Source organism: Schistocerca serialis, chromosome 9, assembly GCF_023864345.2.
Source record: "Schistocerca serialis cubense isolate TAMUIC-IGC-003099 chromosome 9, iqSchSeri2.2, whole genome shotgun sequence".
NCBI classification, from domain to species: Eukaryota; Metazoa; Arthropoda; class Insecta; order Orthoptera; family Acrididae; genus Schistocerca; species Schistocerca serialis.
This window is the reverse complement of record NC_064646.1, coordinates 42190388-42203453: the sequence shown is the minus strand read 5'-3', so window position 1 is coordinate 42203453 and position 13066 is coordinate 42190388. Positions and strand designations below refer to the sequence as shown.

General features: G+C 45.1%; 1 protein-coding gene across 2 annotated transcripts in view; it reads left to right on the top strand.

The window, feature by feature from the left end:
* Window positions 1-13066, top strand: part of LOC126419131 (myrosinase 1-like) — a 553078-nt gene that overhangs the window by 186858 nt on the left and 353154 nt on the right. Inside the window, exon 1 of one of the 2 annotated variants that reach the window (XM_050086238.1) lies at window positions 7366-7387. The exons of the other annotated variant lie outside the window; for it this stretch is intronic. The gene's annotated coding sequence lies outside the window, so the exon portion shown is untranslated. Of the gene's footprint in view, window positions 1-7365; window positions 7388-13066 lie in introns of those variants that run through there. 2 annotated transcript variants of the gene reach the window in all.

Genomic DNA, 13066 nt, shown 5'->3' with positions numbered 1-13066 from the left:
AAATTTAAATGTCTTGCATGATGTGGTTGTTTATTACGCATCTCAGTGTTTGAGTCATATACCCTAAACTAAGTGTCGTACAGTGATGTAATTTTTCTGGTACATTCAGTGGAATGCGTGAATACTGTCTGAAAAATGTGACGCGAATATAGTTAGTAGTAAAGTAATAATAAATTTAAACATGATGCCTCATGTGACAGTTTAAAGGATTGAAAAACGATCTTTTTTCCTTTCTTAATTTTGTGGTAGTCGTCAGTGACAGAAAAGTGTCGTAAAGGTTTGAAATTATGTTTACAGTTTGTTGCAAGTCTGTAAGCCCGTCTGTTGTGTACATAGATCCGCGTAGTCAGCGCGACACAACTTTCCCACTAGAGCGCGCCCCGCTAAGCACAACAGAGCAGGCGCAGCGCTCGTCCGTCTCCGCACTACGAGATGGCGCTGTCTTAGAGACGGACCAAATTCTGCTTCCGCCGATCCGCGTATTAATATGTAATGCAGCCAATGAGACTGCTGCTAACGTAGAACCTTCTCTCCTCGCGGATCACACTCTCACAGTGGTACTTGAACGCACGAGGTATTATAACGAGTGTCCAGACCTCCGATTAGTGAGTCTGCATTTGCCTGCACCAGTCTGTAGCAGTCTATAGTCAAGTTTGTCTGCGCCTAATAAGATTACTGTATTCCTGTACATAGCCATGAAGATAAATGTATAGACACTTTTGTCAAGTATCAGAGATATATGTGAGAATAAGATTAACGTACCAATACCAAAGGAACTTCAGATTGTCAATTGTAAATAGCATCCAGAACCAATTTAAGTAATTTTTATGCTTGTTATTATTTTAATAAATGTGTGTGAAAATTAATCAAGTTCTGTTTAAAAATGGGTCACCGTCAATCTGCTACTCTAAGCGTGCAAGTGGCATTTCTATCGTCTGACGTAACGGCACAAGATAAACACGCCACGATAAGACCACGAGATATATTGCTGACACTCGTCTACTTGGTTAGAGCGACAAGTCAAATAATCTAATGGTGTGTGTACTGAAGGTCTTACAGTATGCATACCACGCCGTCATTGTCAAATACTGTATGACTGAGGTATGGGTAGTTCCGCGTCGTGAGCTACAGTGCTTTTTCAAGCCTAAATGGTTCAAATGGCTCTGAGCACTATGTGACTCAACATCTGAGGTCATCAGTCCGCTAGAACTTAGAACTACTTAAACCTAACTAACCTAAGGATATCACAGACATCCATGCCCGAGGCAGGATTGGAACCTCCGACCGTAGCAGTCGCGCGGTTCCGGACTGCACGCCTAAAACCGCGAGACCACCGCGGCCGGCTTTTTCATGCCTACCCCCACATCTTTGATAGATGGGTGGGTGTTATCCCCATAGTGGTTGTTTGCAGACAGCAAGTAAAGATCTGGAATGAGATTTTCACTCTGCAGCGGAGTGTGCGCTGATATGAAACTTCCTGGCAGATTAAAACTGTGTGCCCGACCGAGACTCGAACTCGGGACCTTTGTCTTTCGCGGGCAAGTGCTCTACCATCTGAGATACCGAAGCACGACTCACGCCCGGTACTCACAGCTTTACTTCTGCCAGTACCGGGTGTGAGTCGTGCTTCGGTAGCTCAGATGGTAGAGCACTTGCCCGCGAAAGGCAAAGGTCCCGAGTTCGAGTCTCGGTCGGGCACACAGTTTTAATCTGCCAGGAAGTTTCAAGTAAAGATCTGTCAGATAGAGGACGTGCGCATGCAACGCAAAGAGTAGGGAAATCTGATTTTCGTTATTATGTTTAGTTTGACATCTCGTGAACGCTTTTTCACCACAGAGGTACGATTCACGTTTATTTTGACCCACGAACAGTCGCAGTACGTCCCAAGTTAAAGCCGCCGTCCGGCACACAGTTTTAATCTGCCAGGAAGTTTCAGATCTACTAAAAATATTGTTATTTTTTCGGATCGTAGTATAAGGTTTTTATTTGTTCCTCTTGTAGCATCTGAAGATGGCCATTGTGGACCGAAAGCGGTTATGGCTGTCTCACAAAAAGTGACTTGCCAAAAATAAACAAAACCCGACATAACTCCTTTCTGCCATTATGTCATGTCGGCCCGAGTTACCGGTCTGACTGCAGGCAGCCACGTTTTACGTCATCGGCGGGGCGCTACAGGACCGGCCGGCCGGCACCTGTTCTGCGTCACTCCGCAGCGACCGGTTCCCGTGTCTGCGGCGGTCACCCGGCATTTCGTCCGCTGGCCTGATGCGGCACAAGAGTGTTCTAGGAATGTACGGTCTCGGAATTTTGACAGTAAACCGGACTGCGATGATGATGATGTTTGATTCGTGGGGCGCTCAACTGCGCGGTTTTCAGCGCCCGTACAAAGCCCCAATTTTTACGCAGTCCAATTTTTTCACAATCCAATCTAGCCACTGTCCCAAATGATGATGATGATGATGATGACGATGATGATGATGATGACGATGATGATGATGACGATGATGATGATGACGATGATGATGATGACGATGATGATGATGATGATGATGATTATGATGACGAAATGATAAGGCCAACACAAACACTCAGTTCCCAGGCAGAGAAAAATCCCCAGCAGTGAGTGGCAACTGACCCTTAACATAGACAAATGTAATGTATTACGAATACATAGAAAGAAGGATCCGTTATTATATGATTATATGATAGCGGAACAAACACTGGTAGCAGTCACTTCTGTAAAATATCTGGGAGTATGCGTACGGAACGATTTGAAGTCGAATGATCATATAAAATTAATTGTTGGTAAGGCGGGTGCCAGGTTGAGATTCATTGGGAGAGTCCATAGAAGATGTAGTCCATCAACAAAGGAGGTGGCTTACAAAACACTCGTTCGACCTATACTTGAGTATTGCTCATCAGTGTGGCATCCGTACCAGGTCGGGTTGACAGAGGAGACAGAGAAGGTGCAAAGAAGAGCGGCGCGTTTCGTCACAGGGTTATTTGGTTAGCGTGATAGCGTTACGGAGATGTTTAGCAAACTCAAGTGGCAGACTTTGCAAGAGAGGCGCTCTGCATCGCGGTGTAGCTTGCTGTCGAGGTTTCGAGAGGGTGCGTTTCTGGACGAGGTATCGAATATATTGTTTCCCCCTACTTATACCTCCCGTGGAGATCACGAATGTAAAATTAGAGAGATTCGAGCGCGCACGGAGGCTTTCCGGCAGTCGTTCTTCCGGCAAACCATACGCAGCTGGAACAGGAAAGGGAGGTAATGACAGTGGCACGTAAAGTGCCGTCGGCGACACACCGTTGGGTGGCTTGCGGAGTATAAATGTAGATGTAGATGAACCCGGCCGAGAATCGAACCCAGGACCCCGTGATCCAGAAGCAGCAACGCTGGCCACTAGACCACGACCTGCGGACCCGGACCGCGGTCAACGACGGCTGTGTCGTAGCGCCAGTCCGTTGTAGTTGGAGGAGCACAGCGGTTATCGCCTTCGTTTGATACCAGACTGGGCGAGGGCACAAAATCGCTAATGCCACTGGCTTTAGCAGTATGCGGGGTGATTCAGAAGTAGCTGTACACACTTCGTGGGTGTAGTGTATGCACCAAAATAAGAGGAAAATTGTGAATAAAGTTTTGTCTGAAACTGCGTTATTTCCGAGTTGTGACGCGTAACGTCATTTGTGGTGGGGATTACATCATAGGCCAGCAGTGGCTTTTGACGTGTCGTGTTTGCCTGCATATCGACTGGTGTTGCTGCCCGTTTGATTCTGGCACGAAATGCTTGTGTTTAGTTGACTTCTGTGTGGTCCGTTGTACTGTACGGTGCTGTTGCAGCGTAGCGGGACCACACGTGTTACGTACACTCATTCTGTCGGTAGTTTGTGGACTGAAGTCGCCGTGTACGGTACGACGGCGTTTTCAGACGGTGAATACGCGGATATGCCGGTCCTCCACGATGAAGCAGAAGGCTATGCGCTAACAGCCAGACGACGATGTATGGAAATGTTTCTAAAACAGAAGAGTACCAAACCATCAGACTTTGACTGCTGTGGACAGGCTTTGAACGAAATACGGCGTTCGTAGTGCACCACGGGTAGGTCGGCCTCAACTGGATGGAGTCGGTGTTGAGAACATCCTAGAAGTGGTAGATGGAGATCCGCCCGTAAGTATCAGCCATGTAAGTGCTGCTGTAGGGGTTCCTCAATCAACTTTATGGCGGCTTCTTCGGAGACAGAAATTCAATCCCTTTCACCTGTAGAAGCTACAGGAGATGACACCTGCCCTAGGCTGCAACAGCATCGTAGAGTACAACAGACCAGACGGAACTCAACTAAACATAAGCATTTCGTGCCAGAATCAAACGAGCAGTGTACTGGGGTGTACAAAGCAACACCAGTCGATATGCAGGCAGACACGACACGTCACAAGTCGCTACTGGCTCGTTACCCGTGCGGGTATCGTGAACGGCCACAATATGCAAGTGTGTGTGTGTGTGTGTGTGTGTGTGTATGAGAATGAACGCGTAACTACAGTATATGTTATTTCACAGTACCTGACTGGTGGGGTGTATCGCTAGCTTTTGGAACATGAACTGGGCGGCCTGCTTGATGGTGTCGCACTCGCTGCACGAATCAGCTCATGGTTTGCACACAGCGCTGACCCTGCACGTTTAAATGTGGAGGCAAAAGGGTATCCCAGCCCTGCTTATCCCGATGAGTGGGCAGGTCGTGCTGCACCAGTTGCTTGCCCCCCCCCCCCCCCCCCCCCCCAGATCGCCGTATTTTGAGGGGACCACACCGTGGTTCAGGTCGAAAAATATGTATTTTAGGTTTTAATCATATTTCCATAGATTAAGGTTTTATTCAAGTACTCTGAAAAGGATTTTGCTGAAAAAATTCTTTTTCGAGCATTTAAAGAGCATTTTCCTACCACGTGTGTTTATGTGCCACGCCCACTTTTCTGTCACCCACTGTCAACTCTAAGCCATATGGACATACCATTATCAGCAAAATAGAACGTGTAGGCCATGTTCAAAAACGTGTGGGAACAAGGCTGAGAAAACTGTTGCTGTGAGAGGAAAAACACTAGAAGATGGAAAATTGTTGACTGGACAGGGTCGGTTAACTAAAACTGAAATAGAAAACTTGCAGGTATACTATAGGTAGGCAATTAGAAGAAATAAAGAAAATCTGGAGGCAATGAAGAGAGATGTTTGGGCCATATTCTTCTGTAAGTCCTCTACTGATGATAAGCCACGTCATGGATTGTGTCCATCAGGAGAAAATTCGTGGTGCAAATACAATAGGGCTCAGGCAACTGGAGAATCTTATTCTCACCAGCATTCTCTTCCTGCTGATGTTATTACAGCAATTAAACCTATCCTCAGAGACTTGGATCATCCTGACCTTCTAAGGGGATGTCTGCATGGGCACTCACAGAACCCAAATGAATGTTTCAACAGCATAATTTGGAACCGACTTCCTAAAACTGTATTTGTACGCATGCGTAAAATGAAACTAGGAGTTCATGATGCTGTTATTACATCCAATTGTGGTAATACTGGAATGTGTTGGGTACTGAAAAAGCTGGGAATTAATCCTGGTGAAAATATGATCACTGGGCTGCAACATTGCGATAAAATGAGGATAGCCGATGCTGACAGGTCTGCATCTAATATGGCCAAGAAAGCAAGACAAACATCCGGGAATGTGAAAAAGAAGCTGGAAGACCTGCTAGAGGCCAAAGAAGGGCCATCATCCCGCAAACTAAAATTTGCAGTACATATGCTCCATTATATCGGAAACTATCATAGATAAATGAATGAAATTTTCAGAGACTCTGCATAACATAAAAAGCCACCTCTGGTACTACATTCATTAATATTCCCCCATTAGGAAGTTCACAAAGAAATATTCTCTGCAAAAACAACTTAATATTTTTTGTTAATTAATTTAAAAAAAGTATTTCTTAAAAACTATAAAGTGGATAAAGTAGATTTTAGTACAGTTGACTCCATTCGCATCGTGTAACATACAGTAATAATATTAAGGTCCTGCATCAAACAGTTTTTTCATAAATCGGTCAAATACTTGCCGAAATTAACATGGGTTAGATAGGCAGGGTGTGGTCCCCTCAACCCCCTGGACTTGTACCTTTGGGGCCATCTTAAGGAGCTCGTGTACGGCGTTGCAACTGAGAATGCAACACAACCACAGCAGCGAACTGAAAAATGGTTGTGCAGGTGTGCAGAATGAGGTGAACGGAGGCTGCAACATTCAGAGAGCGGTAAGGCGTCCTGAACCTCACAGTCTTCGCCTACACGAACACAATTTTGGAGGTGTCCGGTGTCAATGTGCAGGACGTAGTCGTGTTCAGCTTCGGATCCCTTCGCGACGTCGCTTTCGGAGAAGAATTAATTTTGTGTTGTTTGTGTCGCGCTTGTCATCCCTACACTGCTGCATAACTCTGAAATAAAGCAGTTTAAAAAAGTTTACTAAACATTTTACGTTTATTCCGATGCATAAATTACCCTGTATGTGCACATGTAGACTAGAACGGGAAGTGGCGGAAATGAGGATGCTGAGGTGAATGTGTGGGGTTACAAGGAAGGACAGGATTAGAAATGAATTTGTTAGAGGAGCTGTGAAAGTGGGACCCATGGGGAAAAAGATACAAGAGAGCGGTCTAAGGTGGTACTGACACTTAGAGAGAAAAGGGGAAGAGTATATGGGAAACAGAGTTGAAGATACAAAGATTGAAGGAGAGAGAAGGAGAGGAAGACCGAAGATGAGGTGGAAGGATAAGATATCTGGGGACCTAAGGGAGAAAGGATGGAAGAAGGAAGAGGCAATGGATAGAGTACTGCGGAGGAGAAGGATCCAGAAGAGCAACGCCGACTCTATGTGACGTGGGACAAGGCGACGATAAAGAAGAAGAAGAAGGAGGAGGAGGAGGAGACTGGAACGGGAAGGAACCTTGATAAGTGCAACGGTTAAAGTTACTCCCCGTCAATCACTCTGAAGCGATCCGCAGGGTAGTGATGTGGATGAAGCCGCGGCACTTGCGCGCGAGTGCGGAGTGTCGGGCGCACACTCTTGACGGCCGCCTCCTGTCTGCGCCGCTCCGAACTCTCAATGTGACCGACTGCTGACTGGCTGAGTGAGTGAGTGGGCGGCACGTGAGCGACTGCCGCCGGCAGTTTAGTCACCGCGGCGTGCCCCGTCATCGCGTCCCCACACGGCCGCCGGCAGTCCGCCTGCCGCGCCCTGGGCAGTCGCGCCGCTCCAGCTCCAGTCGCGACCCACCGGCCGCCGGCGCTGCACCTCCACTGCCCCTGCCTCTGCCTGCTCTCCAGGGCTGCTGCCGCTACAGACGGGACAGGTACGTCGCTCACGTGCCGCGCTGCCGGCCCCAGGGACCAGGAGCGCCTCCACCCTGGACATGGCTACTGGCCAGCCGGTTCGGCTAGTCCACGTCCACACACTCAGGCGAGAGATACAGCACTCGCGCGTCCTATTTGCGCCAGTCACATTCTGCACTCGATCAACACTTCCGTCAACTTTTCATACTAAATGGTTCAAATGGCTCTGAGCACTATGGGACTCAACTGCTGAGGTCATTAGTCCCCTAGAACTTAGAACTAGTTAAACCTAACTAACCTAAGGACATCACAAACATCCATGCCCGAGGCAGGATTCGAACCTGCGACCGTAGCGGTCTTGCGGTTCCAGACTGCAGCGCCTTTAACCGCACGGCCACTTCGGCCGGCCAACTTTTCATACTAGCGAACGCGTCAGTATCAAGAACTGAATGGCTCACTGAAACGAGAAATCCTAATAAAGTTCGTCGCGAGAATATTAAGTTTTAAATGAAACAACAAGTTTACTGTTACCAGTCACTGTTTGTTTATATCTACGACGCGTTTCAAAGGTTTGAACCTCCATCATCAGGTGGATTTACATTTGTTATTATGACATCTATGTGTGTGCTGTGTTACGATTTTGTCGAGGAACTGTCTGCACTATACAGTGCCCCAAGTTCCTTCAAAAAATCGTAACACAACAAACACACACACACACACACACACACACACACACACACACACACACACACGTCATACTAACAAATGTAAATCCAACCAGGTGACGGTAGTTTAAACCCGTGAAACGCATCATAGAGGTAATAAACAGTAAATGAATTTTATCCATAGTGCATGCTGTTGAACTCCTTACTGTTCCTTCATAGGGTATAGAAAAATTACCGCTACCAGTCAAGGCCATAGCCCACATGTTTGTATGTAAACACAGTGTATTTCACGAGTGCACATCGTAATAGTGAAATATGCAGCTAAAATTTGTAAAACTGAAATATGGACGTGAAAATGATAATAAGTGTGCAACAAAATGAAAAAAAACTGTCACCACAGCGTAACTATAATAATGGTGCTTCATTTTTATTGATCTCCAACAATATAAACATGTACATAAATGTATAAACACCTGAGGATGGGCGCAAGCCCGAAACAGGTCGTGTGACAAATAAATAACCTTTTATTGTGACTGGTAGCGGAAATTTGTCTGCACCCTATAAATAAACAGTGACTCGTAACAGTAAAACTTGTTGTTTCATTTAATGTCAATAACAGTCACGGTAAATTCTAACCTAAAAATCTTCGAATTTAAAATTAAGTTTTTGTAAATTCCAGGATAGTCAGGCAGCAGTTAGAGTTGACGGTAAATTGAGTTCATGGTTCAGAGTAGTTTCAGGGGTAGGACAAGGCTGCAACATGTCTCCACTGTTGTTCCTATTATTTATGGATCATATGTTGAAAACAATAGACTGGCTGGGTGAGATCAAGATATGTGAACACAAAATAAGCAGTCTTGCATATGCGGATGACTTAGTTGTGATGGCAGATTCGATTGAAAGTTTGCAAAGTAATATTTCAGAGCTAGATCAGAAATGTAAGGACTATGGTATGAAGATTAGCATCTCCAAAACGAAAGTAATATCAGTGGGAAAGAAATGTAAGCGGATTGAGTGCCAAATAGGAGGAACAAAGTTAGAACAGGTAGACGGTTTCAAGTACTTAGGATGCATATTCTCACAGGATGGCAACATGGTGAAAGAACTGGAAGCGAGGTGTAGCAAAGCTAATGCAGTGAGCGCTCAACTACGATCTACTCTCTTCTGCAAGAAGGAAGTCAGTACCGAGACTAAGTTATCTGTGCACCGTTCAATCTTTCGACCAACTTTGTTGTATGGGAGCGAAAGCTGGGTGGATTCAGGTTACCTTATCAACAAGGTTGAGGTTATGGATATGAAAGTAGCTAGGATGATTGCAGGTACTAGTAGATGGGAACAATGGAAGGAGGGTGTCCACAATGAGGAAATCAAAGAAAAACTGGGAATGAACTCTATAGATGTAGCAGTCAGGGCGAACTGGCTTAGATGGTGGGGTCATGTTACACGCATGGGAGAAGCAAGGTTACCCAAGAGACTCATGGATTCAGCAGTAGAGGGTAGGAGGAGTCGGGGCAGACCGAGGAGAAGGTACCTGGATTCGGTTAAGAAAGATTTTGAAGTAATAGGTTTAACATCAGAAGAGGCATCAATGTTAGCACTGAATAGGGGATCATGGAGGAATTTTATAAGGGGGCTATGCTCCAGGCTGAACGCTGAAAGGCATAATCAGTCTTAAATGATGATGATGATGTAAAATCCAGCTATTAGCAGGCACGTAACTTTTGCATCTTTACATCTAAGGGTTATAGCAACGGTAAACAAGCGTGGAAATGCGCAAGATGCTGTGTGACTTAATTGCAAAATTGTTTATTGTTTCTTTTCACCTTTCAAATTTCTCACACGTAAATATGTGTCACGTGAACATTTTTTAACTGAATTTTTTTTCGTACGACAGAACTTCTTTCCATTAGACAAAGAACACTAACGAAATAAACAAAATTTGAATGAAGCAAACTGCAAAACTTGTATCTTTTCCAAATTTGTCTCCAGGTACATGCTGCAGTTAAACTGCTCAATTTCACAAGTATGTTCAGATTCTGATTCGTGATTTTTCTAGCTCATTGGAAATGAGCGTCCGGCCTCCTCGGTACAGGTCTTATCACATTCGACGCCACATTGGGCGACCTGCGCACCGGATGGGGCTGGAATGATGATCAAGGCAGCACAACACCCAGTCCCTGAGCGGGGAAAAGCCCCGACCCCGCCGGCAATCGAACCCGGGCCCGTAGGACGGCAATCCGTCACGCTGACCACTCAGCTATCGGGGCGGACTGTAACACATTGATACACACGAGCTGTACATTTTAATGAAGGACACAATATTTTAAATTTTAATGAAGGACGCAATACCGTCGCATATTGACCTTTTAATTGATCTGGCACGAACGTATTTCGTCATGAAAATGGAAAACTGTTGTTACAGTGCACAGTCAAGTCTGTAAAACTGAACGTTTGTCGCTTCCCCATTCTACCGATAGTTACCTTTCTGCTACTACTTACTTTAGATTGAGTTCGTCACTTCTGTGATTAACTACAGATTCCTTACTCTGCTTTTCTTTACGGCTTCAGCCCATAGTCCAGGTGAGTCAACTACTTGTGTTCTCCGTTTTAACACTTCTCTTGCAGCGCAACCTGCACGACGTAGCAACAACGTACGCTCTGGCAGAATAATCTCACCTTGCATTTCCTCACACCATCCGCAATCGACCATCTGAAGGCAAGCCCCACTGCTGTAACTGTACGATTTTGGCCTCTCGTCTCATAACATTGGTCACTGTTACAGAGCATCACGGGAATCACTTTTCCAGAGGTGGCAAGTATATTCCTTTCCGGGGTTGCACAAAATTTCGTTCTCCAGTTTGTTCCATTCCTATAAATTCCTTTTTCTTCTTACATTTAGATATACTGCAGTCCTCGACTCTAACACTTGGAATATTTGTCATACTGCAGACGCTTCAGAGAGTAAAGCTGCCTTTCTCTGCGGCAACAATGTCGATACGTGCTGTCTGTTGCGATGGGTCCTCCCATTAACGCGTCAAGCCCCAAAACCAAATGCAACTTCAACGAGGAGAAAGTTACGAGGAACATATTCTGTGAACTGAACTGATCGAGGACGGAGACAGGATGTATGCAGCGTACTCAGTGTCGGTAAGATAAGAAGAGTACGACCGAAACTGGCAGTGATTCTACACTTAGTTCTGCGACTGTGTCTAAAACAAAAGGAAGTGTATTATTCCAGCATCTGCCTGCTAACCTTGTCGATCATGCATCGCACCTTACCGCCAATAAGGAACAAGGCTGACCAAGGCGGGATTGCGAGAGTTGTGTTTAGCCAACATTTTCCTTTTCTGTTGGAGTAGATGAAAGAAGGCCACTTAAATGTTAATATCATGTAAATATATTGAGAGGCACCTACATGCCTTGCTCGTACTGTGGCATCAAGCAGTCAGGCCTGCAAGATTATTGATCTGGCAAGCGAGTGGATTTATTCTTCTTTCACGACTAACATCAATGACTGATTATGAGCTCTAGTACCCACAATTAACCTACAAATTATTCTCCTGTTTGAATGTGCCTATTAGTAATTTACACACCTCTGATTGTTCACTACGCTCTGGCAATACCACATTTTCTTTCTCACTCAACGGCTTTGATCAACACGTGGCCATCGCACTGAATACGAATGGCGCACACATTATAAATTCTGGATATCGTGACTACACACTATTCGAAGAACAAGGCCACCAATCTTTTTCTTTTCACTATCTTTTTTTTATTCCGATAAATTCTATTATTCTATTATTACACTTTGTTACAATAATTACACATGAGAAACTCCGCCCAGTAGGCATGGCTTTACATTGGTGATTCTCTATCTTATGGTCTCGTAATTATCTAACGCTACAGTGTACTTTCTGGATAGGATGTGGATCTTTTGCTATATCTCACACTTGGACTCTCACACCCATCATCACGAAAATTTACTCCAGACGGAGCGGTACAAGGAGGAACATGTTTAATCCATTGCCTCTGAACCTATCTTGTTACTCTCCTATGTAAACCACACATACTCAAATTACATGAAATAGATCACACTGGCAACATACATCACAAAGAATAGTCACAACGTTAGATTCACCTCACTTTCAGCTTTCCCACTTCAATCAGTATTCATCCCAGTTTCACACGACACTGCTCCACTTCGTAACTTTTCTTTCCTACTACGAACTCTGGAGGAGATATGCGCGTTTTCCTGTGCAATGCAAGCCAAGTGGCGTTGCTGGATAGACGGCTGACTCACCTTGCTTCACTCTCATTGTATTAGAGTTTGAATCCAGGGTCACACAGAAACATAACACGCAAAGTAATATTAAGAACATATTCGTCACACACGCGAGTCCTCAACTGATACCATGGACAAGTACTTCTCTTTACCCTTTGTCTCACACACAGATTGAGACTCACACAGTACTCACCACGTGGAAGTACTCGTCTCTAATTTCAAGTCCTGCACACGCCATTTCTTAAATATTTCCAACTTATAGTACACACACCAGTAATTCAGCTTAACTTAAGCACTCGGAAGTATATCAACTTATTGCTACACGTGGTTTCATTGTGACCGTTGGTCACTTCCGAAGATTACTACGATCCACTTAATATTACCTGCCTGACATTTAATTCTCCCCACAAAAGTTCCTGAAACAGAGAAATTATTATTCCAAGCTACTCTTAAGTATTTCACATCCATACCATTCTCTCCACTCTTTTGTCTTTACGGAGCACACCTACGACAGGTCTTACCAACACAAGATCCAGCGCCAGAGTGCTGAAACATGGCCGTTCTTCAGGTCACCTCGCACCTCCGCCGAGGTGGGGAAGCACCATGTTACCGTATTGGCCAGCCACGTTTCAGGCGCTCAAAGCTCAGGTAAATTTCATCTCTTTGGTTCCACCAAAGGTGACCGAAGGACCGTCTCAGAGATGATCATATATTGCACATTCACTATCTGCGGTTAGCAGACGACCATACAT